A 20,359-nucleotide genomic window follows, 5' to 3' on the forward strand; every position below is an offset into this window, starting at 1 on the left:
GCTTTAGGAGTTCTATTTTTGCTCCTCTTTTCATTTGATGCATTTTTTTTGCAAACTTTCTTTCACTTTTCATTTCATTGAACTCAAATTGATTTCTTTTTGTGCCCATTCCCTTTGATGACAAAAATATTTGTAGAACATGGATGATGGATAGATGCATGGTTTCAAGGGTCACCTTGGAATAAACGGTAGCCAAGGAGTTATCACACCACAAGGTACTCTTGACTAGGCCTTAATCCATGGGTCAAAGGATACTAGCATGACACATCCTAGGGTGTTTTACAAGTATTCTAACAAGCAAAGTCTTAAGAAGAAAAAGCATCTATCAGGGCCTATATACACTTGTCAAACATCCCAAGTAGACGGTTTCACAAAATTTTTCTAACATGCAAACTACATGCCATGATGCAACTAACATATAAACATCCTAATGCAAATAATTCTACCAACTAATATGACATATACACTAAATGCAAGTCCTAAGTTCACATTGTTATACCGCATCAATCAAAATAGAGCCACATAATCATTAACATAAAGAGGAAAAATGAGATTGGAAAGATCATACCATGCGGTCTTCAATATCCTCATGTCTCAGATGTGGCGTAGTCGATCAATGTGAACAAGGATGAAACAAACACAATATATACAACAATATATACATGACTATACTACAAAGGAAATGAACTTGTTTTTGGTTTTTCAATTTTTCAAATTTTTATGGTTTTTTCGAAATTTTTAAAGTTTTTTGGATTTTTGAATATAAAAGTTAAGTTAGAATTCCCCGTCTCCACACTAATATGGGCATTGTCCTCAATGGCCAAAATGATGGGAAATCATGCAATGATGATGCATGAATTCTACACTAAATGCAAGCTACACTAATCTACACTACATGATGCATGGGTTTTTGTTTATGACGGAGAGCGTAATTTAGATTACCTCCCGTTGCGTATGCATGTACTTCCCCAAACCGAGTTAGACATTATTTCTAATGTCCTAAGGTTGGGTGTAGTTCATGCACACAAGATGCAATGCCTGAAACTAAATTTGTCATTTTGGATTTTCAAAAGGTGGGAACAATGAAATAAGAACACCTCAATAGGGTCGATGTGTTAGTCCTCTATGTTGCTAGGACTACTCCAACCATGATTAAGATAAAGTAAATAAAACAAAGAAAGAAGTAGACAAACCTCAAGAGGGTAGGAGCCTCCAAAGCTTGCTAGTCTTTCATCATATCATCATTATCATCATCTTCCTCAATAGAAGTGGACTCATCACCACTTCCTTCTTCACTTTCTTGTTCACTTTGTTCATCATCCTCTTCTTCTTCTTCACTAGCCTCTTCATCAATGCTATCAACAACCGCATCACCGACAACCTCGTCGCCACCCGGAATATCACCTCTAGATGCACTCGGAAAGAAGACTTCCCTATCCGCCCAACTAGGCAAAGGACATGAAGGATCAAGTAGTCCTTGCCTAGCTAAATGAAGGAGGGGTGGATATTGGGCTAAGTAAGCATCTTCCCGATCCTTAAAAGCTTGCTTGTGCATCTCTTGCATAAGTAGAGTCATATAATCCTTTCTTGCTTCAACACCTTCGGGTTTGAACTCTTGGTACTTGAAAGGATAAGGTGGTGTGACAATGGAAGAGGAGGGCATTTCAATTTCACCCCTTTGTTGTCGGATGATGTATTCGGCTTCTTTTGAGAGGGGAAGGAGGTAGTTGGTCTGATGGACACTCAAACGACAAATCTTAGAAGGCAAAGTAAAAGATCTAGCCTCATTGGTGAGCCACCCATACTTGGTGTCAAGAGGGTTATGAGTAACCCACTTATACTTGTTAATAATAGCATCCATATCAATGAGATGACCACCCTTTTTCGCCACATACTTGCTATCCTTGTTGAAGTTCGGATCAAAGTATTTAGCCAAAAGAGTGACTAAACCTCCATTCACAATAACGGTGGTGCCTTGCTTCCCACAATCAACATTTAGCCATCTATCCACCAAAAGCCTTAGAGAATTAAAAGGCTTGGTGAATTCCCTTCCAATATTTAAGGCCGACTCAAGAAGAACACAATCGAGCTTGGTAAAGTGGTTGGTGTCTTTTCTTACAATGATGGTATTCCATATGACCTTGTGCCACACTCTAATGCCCGGATGGTGGACTAATAGAGCGCGACTAGCATGATAGTTCTCAAATTTCCTTCCGGAAATCGCCTCCCAAAGAGGAGCGGGGTCATACTTGCCAACATTCTTGAAATAACTAGGTGAATCACTAAGACCCAATGCTTTACCCATTTCCTCAAAGGTAACGCGCCTGCTCACATTAGCTAGGCGGAACTCGATGTTTTCCATAGTCTATACCTTAGTGACTTTCAAAGAACTCAAGAATTCTAAGGTAAGGGAGGGGTATGTCAATTCTTTTGTAGCAAACAATTTTCCCAACCCCATGGCTTCAAAGAAGGCTTTAGTTTGCTCAAGGACACCCAACTTATCCCAGGCATCTTCACAAATAAACTTGGTGGATAGAAAGGATTTTCTAGCATACTTGGCAAAAGTTTCCCTATGGGAGTCAGAAATGAAAATTACATCCGGATAGTTCGAAAGTTGAGCAATCTCCGGAGTTGTTGAAGTTGTTGCTTCCAAGGGGAGGTTGTTGTTGTTGCACTTCCAAGTTTGAGCTAGCTACCACCATAGCCAATGAGGCTTTCTTTGCTTGAAGACTCTTTTCTCTTGTTGAGAGTGCCTTTGCCTTAGGTGCCTTTGTTGCTCCTTTTATCCTTGCCATTGATGATTTAACCAAGAAAAGAGTGAAAATCTTCAATTTTCAAGTATACCCAAATCGATTTTAAGGTGAAAGGCTTTGCCTTTATAATTTCAAAAATCGACTCAAAGGTTGAAAATTTTGGTGCTTGGTTTGATTTTTGCTGAAAGAGGAGTGATTAATTTTTGTTAGAAGGATGTTTTGATTTGATTTTAATGAATGTGGTTGAGGAAATCTTGTTTTGGTGATGGAGAGGATGAGGGTTTTGAGTTTTGGGGTTTATGGGTAGTGTTTTGAATGAAGAAATGAAGAAATGAATGTGGGAGGGGGTTTATAAAAGACCCGAAAAATTTTTAATTGCAGGGGGAACACGGGCGTCTTTCCTTCGGGACGCCCGGATTCTGCCTGTTTTGGCTTCAGAGTTCTCGCCTAAAGACGGGTGTCTTTCAGCAAAGACGCTCGGATTGTTCAACTGCGGGACGGGCGTCTTTCACTGAAGACGGGCGGATTCCTTTCCAGTGATTTTTCTTGTTTTTCTCAGCCAAAAAGACGGGCGTCTTTTCTTCCAGGACTGGCGTCTTCTGAGGACGGGCTGCTTCTCTTGCAAGACGCTCGGATTTGTTAACAGTCCCAAAATTTCAAATTCTCAGCTCAGAAGGACGGGCGTCTTTTGACAAATACGCCCGGGTTGCCTGAAGACGGGCGGATTCCCTAAAAAACGCTCGGATTCTGCCCCTTTTACCCGGATTCAGTTCCATCTGTGTATTTGCATATCCCATGTCATTTTTTATTCTTCAAAGTCCCGTGTTCTTCATTGTGGGGGCACTACTAAGGCATGAATAGCCTAGGCAATTGCTATCCCTACACTAAGCTAAAGCACTACACATCAATTAAAATCATTAGTCCCTCCCTCACTTCTCTCAAAAATGATTATTATCTTGATCAAAGTATACAAATCCAAAAGTGACAAAAAATGCAATATGAGAATTAAAATGCGAGTTAGGAAGTTATAAATATTTACAAATGGTGGTTTAGGGAGGACTCCACCAAACTCTCATCCTTAGTGAGATGTCATGGGGGCATGTTCAAGGTGTTGTTGATATTGCTCAACACCATGAAGAAGTAATCAAAAGCTTGTTCATTATCATGATAAAGGTGTTCAATAGATCTTTGCCCTTGTTGTCGATCTTGATCGATAGCATTACCAATATAAGGATTGAAAATCCCTTCAAACTCATCGTCCCAAAGACCACAAACTTCATCTACTTGATCACTAAAGATCTCTTGAGTTGATAGAGACAACTCTCGCATTTTCTTGTCTTGGCCAATGAGGCCATCCTCTTCATTGCTTGACTTTGGTGAGCTTTTCAAGCTCTCTTTGTTACAATTCACTTGCTCTTTGAATGGAGCATCTTCAATTTTCTTTTTCCATTGAAATTCTGACTTCTTCCTATCAACCTTCCGGCTATAATGATCAATCATAAAATATGGTTCATGCAAACGGGGAGCTCTCATGGTCTTGTCAAGATTGAAAGTTATGCTCTCATCTCCCACTTCTAGAGTGAGCTGTCCATGCTTCACATCAATCACCGCACCCGCGGTGTGTAAGAAAGGTCTTCCTAGAATGATTGGAATGTTGGAATCTTCTTCCATGTCAACAATGACAAAGTCCACCGAGATGAAAAATTTCCCAATTCGTACGGGAACATCTTCACATATCCCTAATGGTGTCTTCGTCGATCTATCGGCCATTTGGAGTGTAATATTGGTGCATTTAAGCTCTCCTATCCCCAACCTTTTACTCACCGAGTACGGCATAACACTCATACTAGCCCCTAGATCACATAAGGCTTTATTGATCGTGGTGTCGCCAATGGTACACGGTATTGAGAAGCTTCCCGGATCTTTGAGTTTTGGAGGTGAACTCCCTTGAAGTATTGCACTACTCACCTTAGTGAAGGCGATAGTCTCAAGCTTCCGGATCGACTTCTTCTTTGTGAGGATGTCTTTCATGTATTTTGCATAGGCCGGCACGTGATTGATTAATTCCGTGAAAGGAATTGAGACTTCCAAATTCTTCACAATTTCCATAAATTTTCCAAGTTGGTCATCAAATTTGGGCTTGGCTTGACGACTTGGAAAAGGAAGTCTAATCACAATGGGCTCCTTCTCCTTGACCTTGTCTTCATTTTTCTTTAAAATTTCTTCTTTTGATGGTTCTCCATCCTTGGAGTTTTGCACAATTTCTTCTTTATCACTAGCTTCCACAACTTCATCCTCAACTTGCTTCTTCGGTACTTCATACCTTGTACCACTACTCAAGTGAATGGCAATAACCGTTTCATGTCTTGGGGGATTACTTTGAGGTGGTAATTGCCCCTTTTGTCTTTTTGAGCTTGAAGATGCTAGTTGAGTCAATTGGGTTTCCAACATTTTGGTGTGAGCTAGGATGTTGTTGATGGTGGTTTCCTTTGCTTGACTATCTTTTTGCATTTGAGTGAAAAACTCTTGTTGATTTTTTTGCATTTGAAGGACCGCTTTTTGAACATCAAAACCTGGGTCATTTTGTTGATTGTATGGAGATTGATTTTGGTAACCTTGGTTTTGGTTGTAAAAGGGTCTTTGATTTTGGTTTCTCATGGGTGGTGGGGTGTATGTTGTTTGAGGGTTTGGAACATTTTGGCTTTTGTATGAGAGATTTGGATGGAATTTGGTGTTTTCATTGTAATAGTTGGAATAAGGGGTACCACTTTTGTATGCATGGAAATCATTCACTTGTTCATTTGTTCCCCTACATTCACTTTACTCATGTCCCAAAGTTCCACAATTCGCACATATCCCACTTGGGATTGATGAAGATGCCGTCATGGCATTAACATGATGCTTTGGTGATTTTGAGGCTTCTTCAAGCCTAGCCATAGCTTTTTCAAACTTCAAATTGATGGTATCAATGTGAGCACTAAGTTGAGCACCTAATTGAGTAATGGAGTCCACTTCATGCTTTCCTCCTCTAGTAGCCTTGCGAGGTCTACTATATTGTGAGTTATAGACCGCCATTTCCTCAATTTTGTTCCAAGTTTGATTGTCATCAACTTCGGTGAACATTCCATTTAATCCCATGTTGAGAATGTTCCTTGAATCTTCATATAGACCGTTCCAAAATTGTTGTACCAAGAACCACTCGCTAAGTCCATGGTGAGGACATGAGCGACAAATTCTCTTAAATCGCCCCCAAGCTTCATACAAAGATTCTTCATCCCTTTGCTTAAAGCCCGTGATTTGAGCTCTTAGCATGTTAGTCTTTTCCGGTGGATAGAACTTTTTGTATAAAGCTAGAGCCAACTTTTTCCAAGAATCAATTCCGAGAGTAGCCTTATCAAGGCCTTTCAACCATTGTTTTACGGTGCCAATTAGAGAAAAAGGAAATAAGACCCATCGAATTCGGTCTTGAGTTACACCAGTTTGAGAAATCGCATCACAATAGTCACAAAAGGTCTCCATATGAGAGTGAGGGTCTTCACTAGGCATCCCCCCAAATTGGCTTCTTTCGACTAATTGGATAAATGCGGATTTGGCAATAAAATTTCCGGTTAGATGTTGTGGTGTGGGAGTACCATTGGGTAGGTTGTCCTCGGTGGGTACGGAATGTGATGAAAACTTAGGCATTGTGGGCTGATTTTGTGTTGGATTTTGTGTTGGGTTCTCCTCACCTTCTCTTGCAAAAGGGTTGATGAACTCAATAGTATTTGATTGAATATCTACAACCTCACCAATACCTCTCAAAGTTCTCCTAGCAAGTATTCTATTGGTTGTCAAAGTTCTTTCAATTTCACGATCAAAGGGTAAAAAGTCACCTTGTGACGTTCTAGACATGCAAAATATCAAACAACTCGAAAACAATTAGAGCAAACCTTGAGGAGTTTTACTTCCCCAAGGCAAAGAAAGACACAACTAATAACAATATAATAAAATCTAAATCAAGTTAACACCGTCCCCGACAACGGCGCCATTTTTGGTCGGGACTATAACTTTTCGGTAACTTGTCGTTAGGAGCACCTAGACCAAAACACAATTTATAGCTTCACAAACAACTCTACAATTAGTAAAGAGGCAAGTAAAGGTCGGATCCCAAGGGACGGGAATTGAGATGAGATTTCTATTGCAACTAGTGGTGTCTTAGGGGTGTCACAATTGGGGTTGATGTAGAAGGTCACTAAACTAAATAGCAATGAAAGTAAGCAAGCAAGATGAATTAAAAGGGTTGTAAACAATTGATAAAAAGCACTAGGGTGTCATGGGGTCATAGGGGATTCATGGGAATTGATCATACAAACATGTTCTCAAATTATAAGCAAGCAATTATTGTTGTGATAGATCGAGTTGGTTTATATCTTACAATCTTAGGAAAGTTTGGGTCTCGGAGCCGAATAGATTAGATTGTACAACACCTACATGTCGACTTAGTCTTCCCTACTTAACAACATGCATGGTCTAATGAGACTCGAGTTGGTTTATGTCTTACAAGTCTCATTGAAAAGATAGGTGATTGGTAAAAAATGCAAGGATTCATAGGCTCACATTGCATCAAACATAACATGTGCATGAGTTGAGATCACAACAAGCAATCAAAATAAACTATGAAAGCATATTAATTTAAGCATGAATCATTCCCCATGTTGGTTTCCCCTAATTACCCATTAACCCTAGCTAAGGAACTACTCACTCATTATCATGTTGAACATGCTAGCAAAGTTGTCAATCATACCAACAAAGTGAAACATGATGAATAAATGAAATTGATTAACAATAATTAAAGAGGGATTAAGAGAATTATACCTACTAATGATTCCAATAATAAAGCAAAGAATAAAAGAAGTACTTGATGCTTGATTGGAAGGTTGTCAATCTCCCAATAATAACCCAAATAATCTTCAATTACCCAAAATAAAGGATGAACAAAAGAGAGATTAAGGAAATGAAACTTGTATTAAAACTTTATTAATTGTTGATTACAAGATTAAAGAGAGATTTGATTGATATTAACTACACTAAAGATTGCTAAGAAGAACATGCTCTTCTAATTAGACTAATGGGGTATTTATAGTGGGGATTAGGTGTAGGAATTAGGGTTAAATAAGGGCTTAAATGACGATGAAGTCCCTACTTAAGGAAACGCCGGTCTTTTTGGAAGGATGGGCATCTTTCTTGAAGCTTGTAGAAACGAAACTGGCCTGCCTTGGAATCCGGGCGTGTTTAGCACGGGACGGGCGGATTCGGTGGTCTCTGCCCGGGCGTCTTGTGGAGAAGACGGGCGTCTTCTGGAGCTGCTGCCCGGGCGTCTTGAGGAGAAGACGCATGGATTGTGGTGATGGAGAAGGGCGTCTTCTGGGGAAGACGCACGGATTGCTGGGCAGTCTGCTTTCTTCTTCTTTTCTTCCTTTTTCTTCATAAAATCCTTGGGGATTTCCTCGGGGATGCAAGGATCTTTTTTCATCATTGCCCATCTACTATAGTATGTACAAAGGCTTTCTAATCTTGTCTCTCCTTGATGCTTGGTCATTGAATTCAATCAATTTAGTCTCGTTTTGCCATGAAAATGCAAGGTTTGCACTCCTTTCCTACCAAGGGATCAAAACCTCAAAGAATATGCAAAACAAAGAACTAAAGACAATAAATGACCCAAATATGCACTAAAAAGCATGGGAACAAGGCTAATTCGGGGATTAAATATGCTCTAATTATGGCCACATCACTAATCTTTAGTATAAATACCCCATTGTACTACTTAGATTAGGATGCTCTCTTAATACTTTCTTAATCAAGTTCAAATCATTCCTTAATCTTGTAATCAACTTTTATTCTAGTCTTAATACAAATCTCAATACTTAATATTTCCTTAATTTCTCTATTGTTCTTCATTTATTTTGGGTAATTAGAAGATTATTTGAGTTTATTTGGAGGATTGACAACCTTCCATCAATTATCAAGTACTTCTATTATTCTTTGCTTTAATATTTGGAATCATCTTCATAGGTATAATTCTCTCTTAACCTTGTTTAATTATGGTTAATCATTTTCATTTATTCATCATGTTTTGCTTTTCTAGTATGATTGACAACCTTGTGAGCATGTGAAACTCGATAATGAGTGAGTAGTTTCCTTAACTAGGGTTAATGGGGAATTAGGGAAAACCAACATGGGGATTTGTTCATGCTTAATCTAATGTGTTTTCATAATTAATTTGCTTGGTTGTTGTGATTTCAACTTATGCACATGTTATGTTTGATAAAATGCGAGCCTATGAATCCTTGCATTTTTTACCCATCACTTATCTTTTCATTGAGACTTGTAAGCTTATACACCAACTCGAGTCTCATTAGACCATTCATATAGTTTAATAGGAAGGACTAAGTCGACTTGTAGTTGTTGTACAATCTAATCGATTCGGCTCCGGGACCCAAACCTTCTTAGGGATTGTAAGCTTATACACTAACTCGATCCCATCACAACAATAAGCGCTTGTATCTAGTAGAAAACATGTTTGTATGATCTACTCCCATGAATCCCCTTTGAACCCATGACACCCTAGTGCTTTTAATCAATTGTTTACATCTCATTTTAATCACCTTGCTTGTTTTTATTACTTTGCTTTATATTGTTGATTAGTTTAGTTGATCTCCGATCTTAACCCAAATTATGACACCCTAAGACACAACCATTTGTAATTGAAAATCCTACATAATTACCCGTCCCTTGGGATCCGACCTTTACTTACCTCTTTGCTAAGAGTAATTTGTGAAGTTATAAATATTGTTTTGGTTAGGTAGCTTTTAACGACGAGTTATAAACCGAGACCAAAATTGGCGCCGTTGCCGGGGATAGTGTTAACTTGATTTGATTTTCATTAATTGTTTTTAGTTGTGTCTTTCTTTAACTTGGGGAAGTCAATCTCCTCAAGGCTGTTCTAATTGTTTTCGAGTTGTTTGATATTTTGCATTTCTAAGATATCACAAGGTAACTTGTTACCCATTGATCTTGAAATTGAAAGAACTTTGACTAACAATAGAAGACTTGCTAGAGGTACTTTAAGAGGTATTGGAGAAATTGTGAATATTCAACCAAATAACATTGAGTTTACCAACACTTTGCAAGAGAAGGAGAGGATAACCCAATACAAAACCCACCATAAAATCAACCCACAGTTCCTAAATTCTCATCACATTCCGTACCAACCGAGGAGAACCTACCAAATGGTACTTCTACACCACAACATTTAACCGTTAATTTCATTGCCAAATCTACATTCGTACAATTAGTTGAGAGAAGTCAATTTGGAGAGATGCCTAGTGAAGACCCTCACTCACATATGGAGACATTTTGTGACTATTGTGATGCGATTTCCCAAATCGAAGTTACTGAAGACCAAATCCGATGGGTCTTATTTCCATTTTGTTTGATTGGTACCATTAAACAATGGTTGAAAAGCCTAGACAAGGCTACTCTTGGTATTGATTTTTGGAAGAAATTGACACTTGCTTTCTACAAGAAATTCTATCCTCCGGAAAAGACTAACATGTTGAGAGCCTAAATCACCGGGTTCAAACAAAGGGGTGAGGAATCTTTGTATGAAGCATGGGAAAGATTCAAGGACACTTGTCGTTCTTGTCCACACCATGGACTTAGCGAGTGGTTCCTTGTACAACAATTTTGGAATGGTCTATATGAAGACTCCCGAAACATTCTCAATATGGGATCCAATGGTATGTTCACCGAAGTTGATGATAATCAAACATGGAACTAAATTGAAGAAATGGCGGTCCATAACTCGCAATATAGTAGACCGCGGAAGGCTACTGGAGGAGGAAAGCATGAGGTGGATTCCATTACTCAATTGGGTGCTCAACTAAGTGCTCACATTGACACGATTAATTTGAAGTTTGAGAAGGCCATGGCTAAACTTGAAGGGGCCTCCAAATCACCCAAGCAACATGTTAATGCTATGATGGCATCATCATCAATTCCATGTGGAGTATGTGAGAGTTGTGGAACTTTGGGACATGACCAAAGTGAATGTAGAGGAACAAGTGAACAAGTTAATGCTTTCCAAGCATACAAGAGTGGCACCCCTTATTCCAACTATTACAATGAGAATACCAAATTCCATCCCAATCTTTCATACAAAAGCCAAAATGTTCAAAATCCTCAACCAACATACACCCTACTTCCAATGAGAAACCATGCTCAAAGACCCTTTTACCAAAGCTAAGGTTATCAAAATCAACCCCTCTTACAATCAATCCAATGACCAAGGCTTTGATGTTCATAAAGCGGTCCTCCAAATGCAAAAGAACCAACAAGAATTTTTCACTCCAATGCAAAAAGATAGCAAAGCAAAAGATATCACCATCAACAACATACTAGCTCACACAAAGATGTTGGAAACCCAAATGTCTCAATTAGAATTTTCTAGCTCTCAAAGACAAAAAGGGCAATTACCACTTCAAAGTAATCCCCCAAGACATAAATCGGTGAGTGCCATCCATTTGAGGAGTGGTACAAGGTATGAAGGGCCGAAGAGGCCCATTGATGAAGACATTGTGGAGGCTAGTGACAAGAAAAGAGTTGTGGAAAACTCTAAGGAAGAAGAACCCATTCAAGAAGTTTCAAAGAAGAAGAATGAAGAGAAGGCTAAGGAGAAAGAGCCTATTGTGATTAGACTTCCATTTCCAAGTCGTCAAGCTAAGCTTAAGTTTGATGAACAACTTGGAAAGTTCATGGAGATTGTGAAGAACTTGGAAGTCTCAATTCCATTGACGAAATTAATCAATCATGTTTCGGCCTATGCAAAATACATGAAAGATATTCTTACAAAGAAGAAATCCATCCGAAAGCTAGAGACTATTGCATTCACTAAAGTGAGTAGTGCCATCCTACAAGGAAGTTCATCTCCAAAACTCAAAGATCCAGGAAGTTTCTCTATCCCATGCACCATTGGCGACACTACAATCAACAAAGCTTTATGTGATCTTGGGGCAAGTGTGAGTGTCATGCCATACTCGGTGTGTAAGAATTGGCAAGTTCTTAATCCCGGTGGACTTTGTTATTGTTGACATGGAGGAACACTCCAACATTCCTATCATTTAATGAAGACCCTTCTTACACACCGCGGAAGCGGTGATTGATGTGAAACATGGAGAGCTCACACTTTAAGTGGGTAATGAAACAATCACTTTTAACCTTGACAAGACAATGAGAGATCCCCGCTTACATGAGCCATGTTTCATGATCGATCATTATAGCCAAGAAAGTGATAGGAAGAAGTTGGCATCTCAATGCAAAGATCAAACTATGGGTAAAGAATCACCACCCATATGGAAGAAGAAAGAGGATAATCTTCAAGATGCTCCATCCAAAGAGCAAGGAAATTGCAACAATGAGAGCTTGAATAGCTCACCACCACTCATGACAAGTAATGAAGAAGGCCTCATTGGCCATGATAACAAGAAAGAGGAGTTGTTTCCATCAACTCATGATACTATAGGGAAGCAAGCTAGTGAAGTATGTGGTCTATGGAATGACGAATTCGATGGGTTAGTCAATCCCTACATTGACAATGCTATAGACGAAGGCTTTGGTGACCATCTTGACTCAAGTCACCACCATGAAGAACACAATGTGCAAAGGTCTATTGAAGCTCTTTATAATGACAATGAACAAGCCTTCGACTACTTCTACAAGGTGTTGAGCAACATTAACAACACCTTGGCTATGCCCCCTTGACATCTCATCTCAAGAGTGAGAGTTTGGTGGAGTCCTGCCTAAACCACCATTTGTAAATATTCTAACCCCTTAACTCGCATTTTTATTCTTGTATTGCATTTTTGTCAAATTTTGGATTTACATTTGTACATTTTGATCAAGATTATAATTTTGAGAAAAATTAAGGGAGGGACTTAAATGTTTCTTGATGTGTAGTGTTTTGACTTAGTGTGGGGATAGCAATTGCCTAGGCTATCCAAGCCTTCATAGTGCACCCAAAATGAAGACCAAGGGAATGAAGAAGAAATGACTTGGGATATGAAAATACCCACGGGTGGAACTGAACCCGTGAGGTACATCAATAATCTAAGCGTTCCAGAGGGAAGCCGCTCGTCTTGGATGAAATCCGAGGATCCTGACAGTAAGACGCTCATCTTGGCAGAGCTGGAAAGGAAATTTTTATACTAGGTACGAATCCGAGCGTCTCCTCAAGAATCCGCTCATCTGAGTCCAAAGACGCTCGTCTCAGTGAGAATCCGCTCGTCCTGGTTACATCAGAATTTGGGATTTCACTCTGACAATAAATCCGAGCGTCTCCAGAACAATCCGCTCGTCTCCTCCTAAAGACGCTCGTCTCAACACGGGTTTCATTTTATAATGCTGACTGAACTACAATCCGAGTGTCCCGTGCCTAAGCCGCTCGTCTCCTACAGCTGAATTGCAAAAAAACACGGGATTTTAAACCCCCTTCGCCATTTCATTTCATTCTTTCAAATCACAAACACACATTCAAAACCCTCAATCCCTCCATCCATAAAACTCAATTTCCTCAACCAAATTGACCAAAATCAAACCCAAACTCCCCCAAAACTCAATCTAATCACTCCTCTATCAACAAAAAGCCATTCAAACATCAAAATCCTCAAAGATTGAATATATTTTCTAGGGCTATAAGCAAATTTCGAAAATCCTAAATTGATTTGGGATTCATTGAAGCTTGAGGATACTAGAAGAATTCAAGCAAATCATTAATTTTTGATACATACAAGGAGAAGAACAATGGCTAGGACTAAAGGTGGAAACAAGGCACCTACAAAATCAAGTCTTTCAAAGAGGCAACAAGCTCTTCAAGCTTCCAAAGCTTTGGTGGTTCAACAAGCAAGAGTGGAAATCCAAGAAACTCCTCTTCCTATGGTGGAAGCTACTACTCCTATCCCGGTTATTGAGAAATTACATGAATATCCGGAAGTAACTTTCACATCCGATTCTCATAGGAAAGCTTTTATGTCTCTTGCTAAGAAATCGATTTTGCCCACCAAGTTTATTTGCCAAGATGCTTTGACCAAATTGGGTGTCCTTGAAAGAACCAAGAACTTCTTTAAGTCTATGGGGTTGCTTACATTGTTTGATATGCAAGAATTGACTTACCTCTCCCTCACCTTGGAATTTCTAAGTTCATTAAAAGTCACAAAAGGTGGAGACTCGAAGGAATATTGAATTCCGCCTTGAGAATGTGGATAAAAAGATGTCCTTTAATGAGTTTAGCAAGGTATTCGGTCTTGATAATGACTCAACTTATGTGAAGAAACCTTCAAAATATGATCCCGCCCCTTTGTGTAAAGCTATCACCGGAAGAAAATTCGAATCATACCATGAGTGTCGTGCCCTTTATGTTCACCATCCGGGCATAAGGATGTGGCACAAGGTTGTGGAAAATACTCTTATTGCTAGGAAGGGGACTGATCATTTCACCGAACTTGATTTCATCTATCTTGAGTAAACCTTGAATGTCGATAAGAAGTTCACCAAGAAATACAATATTCTTCAACTCTTAATCGAAAAGTGGCTTACGATCGACCATGGTAAGGAAGGTGCAGCCTTTATAGTAAATGGGGGATTGGTAACATGGTTGGCAAAGCACTTCAACCGGGATTTCAACAAAGATGGGACTTAAAAGACGGCTAAGGGAGGCCACCTCATTGATCTAGCCACTATGGTTTATAAAATCCATTGGGTCAAGAATGAAAACCTTGACAACAAATTTGAGTGGCTTACAAAAGATGCCAAGTCCTTCATTCTACCAAACAAGATTTGTCGACTCAATGTCCGAAGCACAAACTATCTTCTTCCACTCTCCGGTGAAGCCGAGATGATCATACAACAACAAACGGAATTCCATACCGAATCCTCCTCCTCCGCTATTGTGACTCCACCCTACCCGTTCACCTACCAAGAATTCCGACCCGAAGGTGTTGAGGTAGGTAACGATTACTTGACTCAATTAACGCAACACATGCATAAGCAAGCTTATGAAGACCGATTCATTGCCTATAGAGCTCAATATCCGCCCCTCTTACACCTAGCTAGGCAAGGACTTATTGACCCATCATGTCCTTTGCCTAGTTGGGCGGATAGGGAAGTGTTCTTTCCTAATGCTCCTAGGAATGTCAACATGGGTGGTGAGGAGATTGTTGTTGACAGTGAAGAAGTTGAAGAAGAAGAAGAAAATAAGGAAGAAGAGGATCAAAGTTCAAGTGATGATGGTGAAGCCTCCGGGTCTATGGAGGTAGATGATGATGATACTAGTGAGGAAGTTGATGATGATGATGACAATGGAAGTGATGTCGCCATGGGCGACAATTGAGGATTAGCAAGTTTTTTGGAGGATGCCACAATGCATTTTGAGTTTCCTGCACCTCCTTTAGCTTTGTTCATTTCTCTTGTTTTTAATTTTTTATCTTGATCATTTGTTTGAGTCCTAGCAACACTCAAAGGACTTCCACCTCGGTCCCATTGAGGTGTCTTTTATTGTTCCCACCATGTAAAATCCAAAATGACAAAATTAGTTTCATGTATAGCATTCTTGTGCATGAACTTTCCCATTTTTGACATTAGTAATAGTGTCTCATTTGGTTTGGGGAAGTTCAAGCATAAGCATTGGGAGTTAATTCAAATTATGCTCTCCAACCAAACAAAAATTCATGCATCATATAGTGTAGTGTAGTTTGCATCACTTGTTTATATGTCATATAGTTTGCATTTAGTGTAGAAATCATGCATTTTCATATTGCTTGCATAATTTCCTATCGTATTGGCCTTTGAGGACAATGCCCATACTAGTGCGGGGATGGGAAATTCTAACATGACTTTTAAAACAAAAATGATAAAAATTGAAAATTTTAAAAAATACAAAAACATGTCTTTTTATTCCATAAAGCATAAAAACCATAAAAATTTGAAAAATTGAAAAACCCAAAAACATGTTTATTTCCTTTATAGTGTAGTCTTTATATATTGTGTTTGTCTATCCTTTGTCACATTGATCGACTACGCCACATTCGAGACATGAGGATATTGAAGACCGCATGGTATGATCTTTCAATCTCCTTTTTCCTCTTTATGTTGATGACTATGTGGCTTTATTTTGATTGGTGCGGTATAAACAATGTGATTATAGGATTGCATTTAGATTATTTGACATACTAGTTGGTAGAAGCATATGCATTAGGTTGTATATATGTTAGTTGCATCATGGCATATAGTTGCATTTAGAAATTTTTTTGTGAAAACATCTATTTGGGAAGCTTGACAAGTATATATAAGGACCTTGAAGATATTTTTTCTTCTCAAGACTTTGCTCATTAGAATACTTGAAAAACACCCTAGGATGTGTCATGCTAGCATCCTTTGACCCATGGATTAGGGCCTAGTCAAGAGTACTGATACCTGTCAAAGTGAGTGTCAAAAATAATATTTATAAAACCAAACTACTACTAGCAAGCGGTAGTAAGGGTCGATCCGCAAGGAGGTAGGGAGATAATAGTTGCTTTCAATTTTAGTCTAAGGGTAAGAGTTGTGGGGGTTTGGACTGATTAATAACTAAACTAAATGCAAATAAAAATAAATAAGACAATAAAAATACGCAATAAAATTAAAGATGTGAACAAATAATGAAAAGGAGCTACGATGATCGGGTCACTATAGCTACGATGGCACATAATCCTAGGTAACTTCGAAATATGGTCGCGAAGGATGGGGGAAAACAAGTCCTCTCGGCCCATGTTAAATAGTAGCTACCTCTCGGCCTATGCTACTAATCCCTAAGTCTCATTAATACTAACTCTCGTTCTTGATTAATGATTCCTAATGCAAACTAAATCACGTTATCTCTCGATCTTAGCAATTTAGTCGTTTTAATTCGTTAATTATTGTCCATTCCTATCTCTCGATCTACGGTATGGTCAAAGTTTAAGCATATATCAAGTCTCCTTTCGGTCTCATTGAAAGATAAAGCACTTAACGAAACAAACAAAGAAAAACCAGACGCGTAACCAGTCGATCGACCATGGGTACCGGTCGATCGACCATACCGTGTATCGAAATCGCCTATAATTTATGCCATCTACGCTATAGCTCCCCTACATCCTAGCAATGACGGTTTAGCTACTCATACTTGTGATAAAAACAGCAATAAAACCAACAATTAAAGTATTCGAAATCATACTTAAATTATCTAAACAAACGATTAACATAAAATGATAATTTGGTTTCGGGAGATCTAACCTAGCAATTCTATACTACGAACGAAAGCAATAAAAACGGAATATAAGAACAGAAGAATACCGTATAGAACAGGAAGGAAAGATCAAAACCAAATGCAAAGATTAAACTTTATTGACGGAAATAATCTAAACTAATGAATGTTGAATTGTATCTAAGAACTGAATGATAAAAACTCGATCCTTCTTCTGAAAACTAAGGTTATGTTATATAGGAATAATCCTGCGTAACCTCTATTCCTAAACCTAATCACAATGGGCTTTGGAATTCTCGATCTTTTAACTTGCGCAACAGCTCGTGGGGTGGTCGATCGACCACTTGGACCAGTCGATCGACCACATGCGCTATATAGAATTGCATTCTGACAATTCCTGCAGCGCACACCGATTTTAAAACAGCTGCCATTTCTTCGTTACTTGGTCAAACTAGGCGTTCTACGTGGCGTTGGAAAGCTAAGAGGATATGCTTTCACCTCCAATTGGAATCACTCGATTATCAGATAGAGAACTCGATATATTGCCATATGAACCAGGCTGCAATGTCGAGAAGCATTCTGACAGTCTATAGACCATGTAGGTCAGTCTATAGACCACTGTAGCTGGTAGTTCGCTTCTAAACTCTCGCAAATATGTCTTTCAGGCCTTGAAATGCGCACCAAGTTCCCTTACCGAGTCTTTAATCCATGTCAAATGCAATGCTAAACACTTAGGGGCGGATTTGGCTCATTTTCCGCTGAAATCTTCATATTTCTGCAATATCACACAAAAAGGAAGAAATACACGAAACAAGGGAAATAGTAGCATAAACTACTCAATTGAGCTCTGAAATGCGTGTGAAATGAGGTGCAAAACATCATATATTAGACACGCATCAAACTTCCCGAAACCAAACCCTTGCTTGTCCCCAAGCAAGAACTAGACTTGATCCTAAAACCTAATGGAACGAGTTCAATCTCAGAGCGAAATGCAACATGTAAAGCCTAAACCAATTTAATGCAACAACTAACAATCAATTAGTAATATGAATCATGCAAACGAGTTATATAGCCGTTAAATAAAGCTGAACCGTCGACCTTGCAAGACCTTTAAAATTGGACTCTCACGGGTCACTCTTCTCTCATGAAGCAAAGGGTAAGCATATATATGTAAGAGAGGACGAAAAATAGCCGCTCACCTAGACTACGACCCACATAATCATGCATGCAACTAATATGATAGACAATTCAAACTACCGTACATACATTCCAACCAAACAAGGTCCTGTCACAGCCGAGGGTTTACAAAAATATGGTAAAGTGAGGCAATGGGTAAGAAAAGGCAAAATATTTATGGGAATGTGGAGGTATAGGTGATCAAGCTAGTACCTAAACAAAACCATTTGACAACATCCATTTCTCATCCGATTATGAATTAAGCACGTGCCCTTCATTTGGCACAAAACTCACCAAACCGAACTGAAAATACTCTTCAAATGATATAAGATAGAACATAGGAGCAGAAACCGTCTCATCAAACAACATCTCTTTTTTTTTCAATCTTTCTTTCTATCATTTTTTCGAATTTTTCTTTTTTCAACTTCTCATTCTCTTTTTTTTTTCTTTTCTTTCACGCTTTTTTTTCTTTTTTTTTTCATCCTCCCTTTCTTCATTAAATACCAACTCCAAATCACTGGATACAAACCAAACTTGGCGCAATAAATTATATACCGTAAAACAATCTAAATTAGTTTGACAAGGCAGGCTAAATTTGGATGTAGCTAAGGGTCAACAGGCAAATTTGGCTAATGTGGAGTTTAATGGGTAAAATGAATTAAGGGGAAATTGTAAGCACCTCCCTGCATGTGACACCAACCACTAACCGGAATGTATGCAGGCAAAAAGCAATTGAATTTCATAAATGAGCAAATTAATGATACATGATATGCAAGGAGTAACTATTCACAATCCTAGATAAACTGGTCATGAATGACACCAGTTATAAGCTCTAAACCTCAGAATATAAGTAGTTTTCCAAAATTTAAGTCAAGTCTCAAGTTCAGCAAGAAATATAACAAAAACTCGTAGACTATGCAAATGATTCTACCAATAACATGTCAATTAGGACATAAACACCTGCAAATGCAATGTCATCATTGAAATACTACCGTTCCGACTCAACCTATATGCTAAAATAAACATGATATTTTTTTGAAATTTTTGAAATTTTTTTGAATTTTTGAATTTTTTTTTTGAATTTTTGTATTTATAAGGGAAAATAAACAACAATGCAAGACAAAATGTAAACGTGAATGCAAGCAAATGAAATGCAACGCAAAACCCTTCCCCAAACCAAATCACACAATGTCCCCATTGTGCAAAATCATGTAATGAAATAAAAGGGAAATGGGATTTTGCGTTAAAATTAATTTAAAAGACATGAAAAGGACTCGGAAACTCACAAGACTTTAAGCACAGCAAAAGGAAACCTCCCCAAACCAGCGTGAGCTAGGAGGTTTCGTGAGCGCATCTACCAATAAATACCTGAAAGGACGAAAAATACCTCGCGTAATTCGATAAAACAATTTATTAAACGCAAAATTATGTGTAAAATAAAGAAACAAGAAAAAGAAATGAGTTGGAGAATAAAGTGGAGAAAAGACTCCCTCAACTCCACAAATCGACCAAACACAAAGGGGAATGATCGAAAACAGTGCAAGAAATAACATGGTCGATCGACCACATCACCCATCGATCGACGAGTGAACAGAATGAAGCTCCTGGAATTCGCAGCCTCGGTCGATCGACCATAGGAGGCAGTCGATCGACTGGGAAACCTGCTGTAAGTTCTGATTTTCTTCGAATTAGCCCAATAAATTGAGCTAATATGGTCTATGAACCTGCAAATACACATAATAACGCGCCCGAAATTGCGCAAAACCCAAAGTAACTGTCTAAAGTCTAAATAAATCCTAAGCAAACTTATTAAAGCGAAGTCTCGCGCACACGAAAAACGATAAATAGTCTAAAAGCAGTAAAATAGTCTTTAAAAAGGTCTAAGAAACGTATAGATCAACGGAAACTGTGGAAAATCTCCGACCAATGGTTCTGTCTACATGAAGTAGCTTCCGCAGTGCTCATCTCAGAAGCTGGACTCCACTCTACTCCGACTGGAATACTCAATGGATCATATCTAGCATCTTCCCAAACATGGCCATCATCTTCTAGCTCCTCACACCCAAGATCCGACTCCGAAATTTTGACTGGCTCCTTCTTCTTGGGCTCCTCATCTGGC

At 38.7% G+C, this 20,359-nt stretch overlaps 2 non-coding genes across 2 annotated transcripts; one reads left to right on the forward strand and one right to left on the reverse strand.

The window, feature by feature from the left end:
- Positions 1-5,958: 5,958 nt before the first annotated feature.
- On the forward strand, positions 5,959-6,065 carry LOC141635148 (small nucleolar RNA R71). The gene has a single exon (XR_012539852.1). It is a non-coding gene; the product is annotated as a small nucleolar RNA R71 (small nucleolar RNA).
- Positions 6,066-10,344: 4,279 nt separating this feature from the next.
- LOC141635657 (small nucleolar RNA R71) lies at positions 10,345-10,451 on the reverse strand. Its single transcript, XR_012540328.1, has one exon. It is a non-coding gene; the product is annotated as a small nucleolar RNA R71 (small nucleolar RNA).
- Positions 10,452-20,359: the final 9,908 nt, after the last annotated feature.

Source organism: Silene latifolia, chromosome Y (assembly GCF_048544455.1).
Source record: "Silene latifolia isolate original U9 population chromosome Y, ASM4854445v1, whole genome shotgun sequence".
Taxonomy (NCBI): Eukaryota; Viridiplantae; Streptophyta; class Magnoliopsida; order Caryophyllales; family Caryophyllaceae; genus Silene; species Silene latifolia.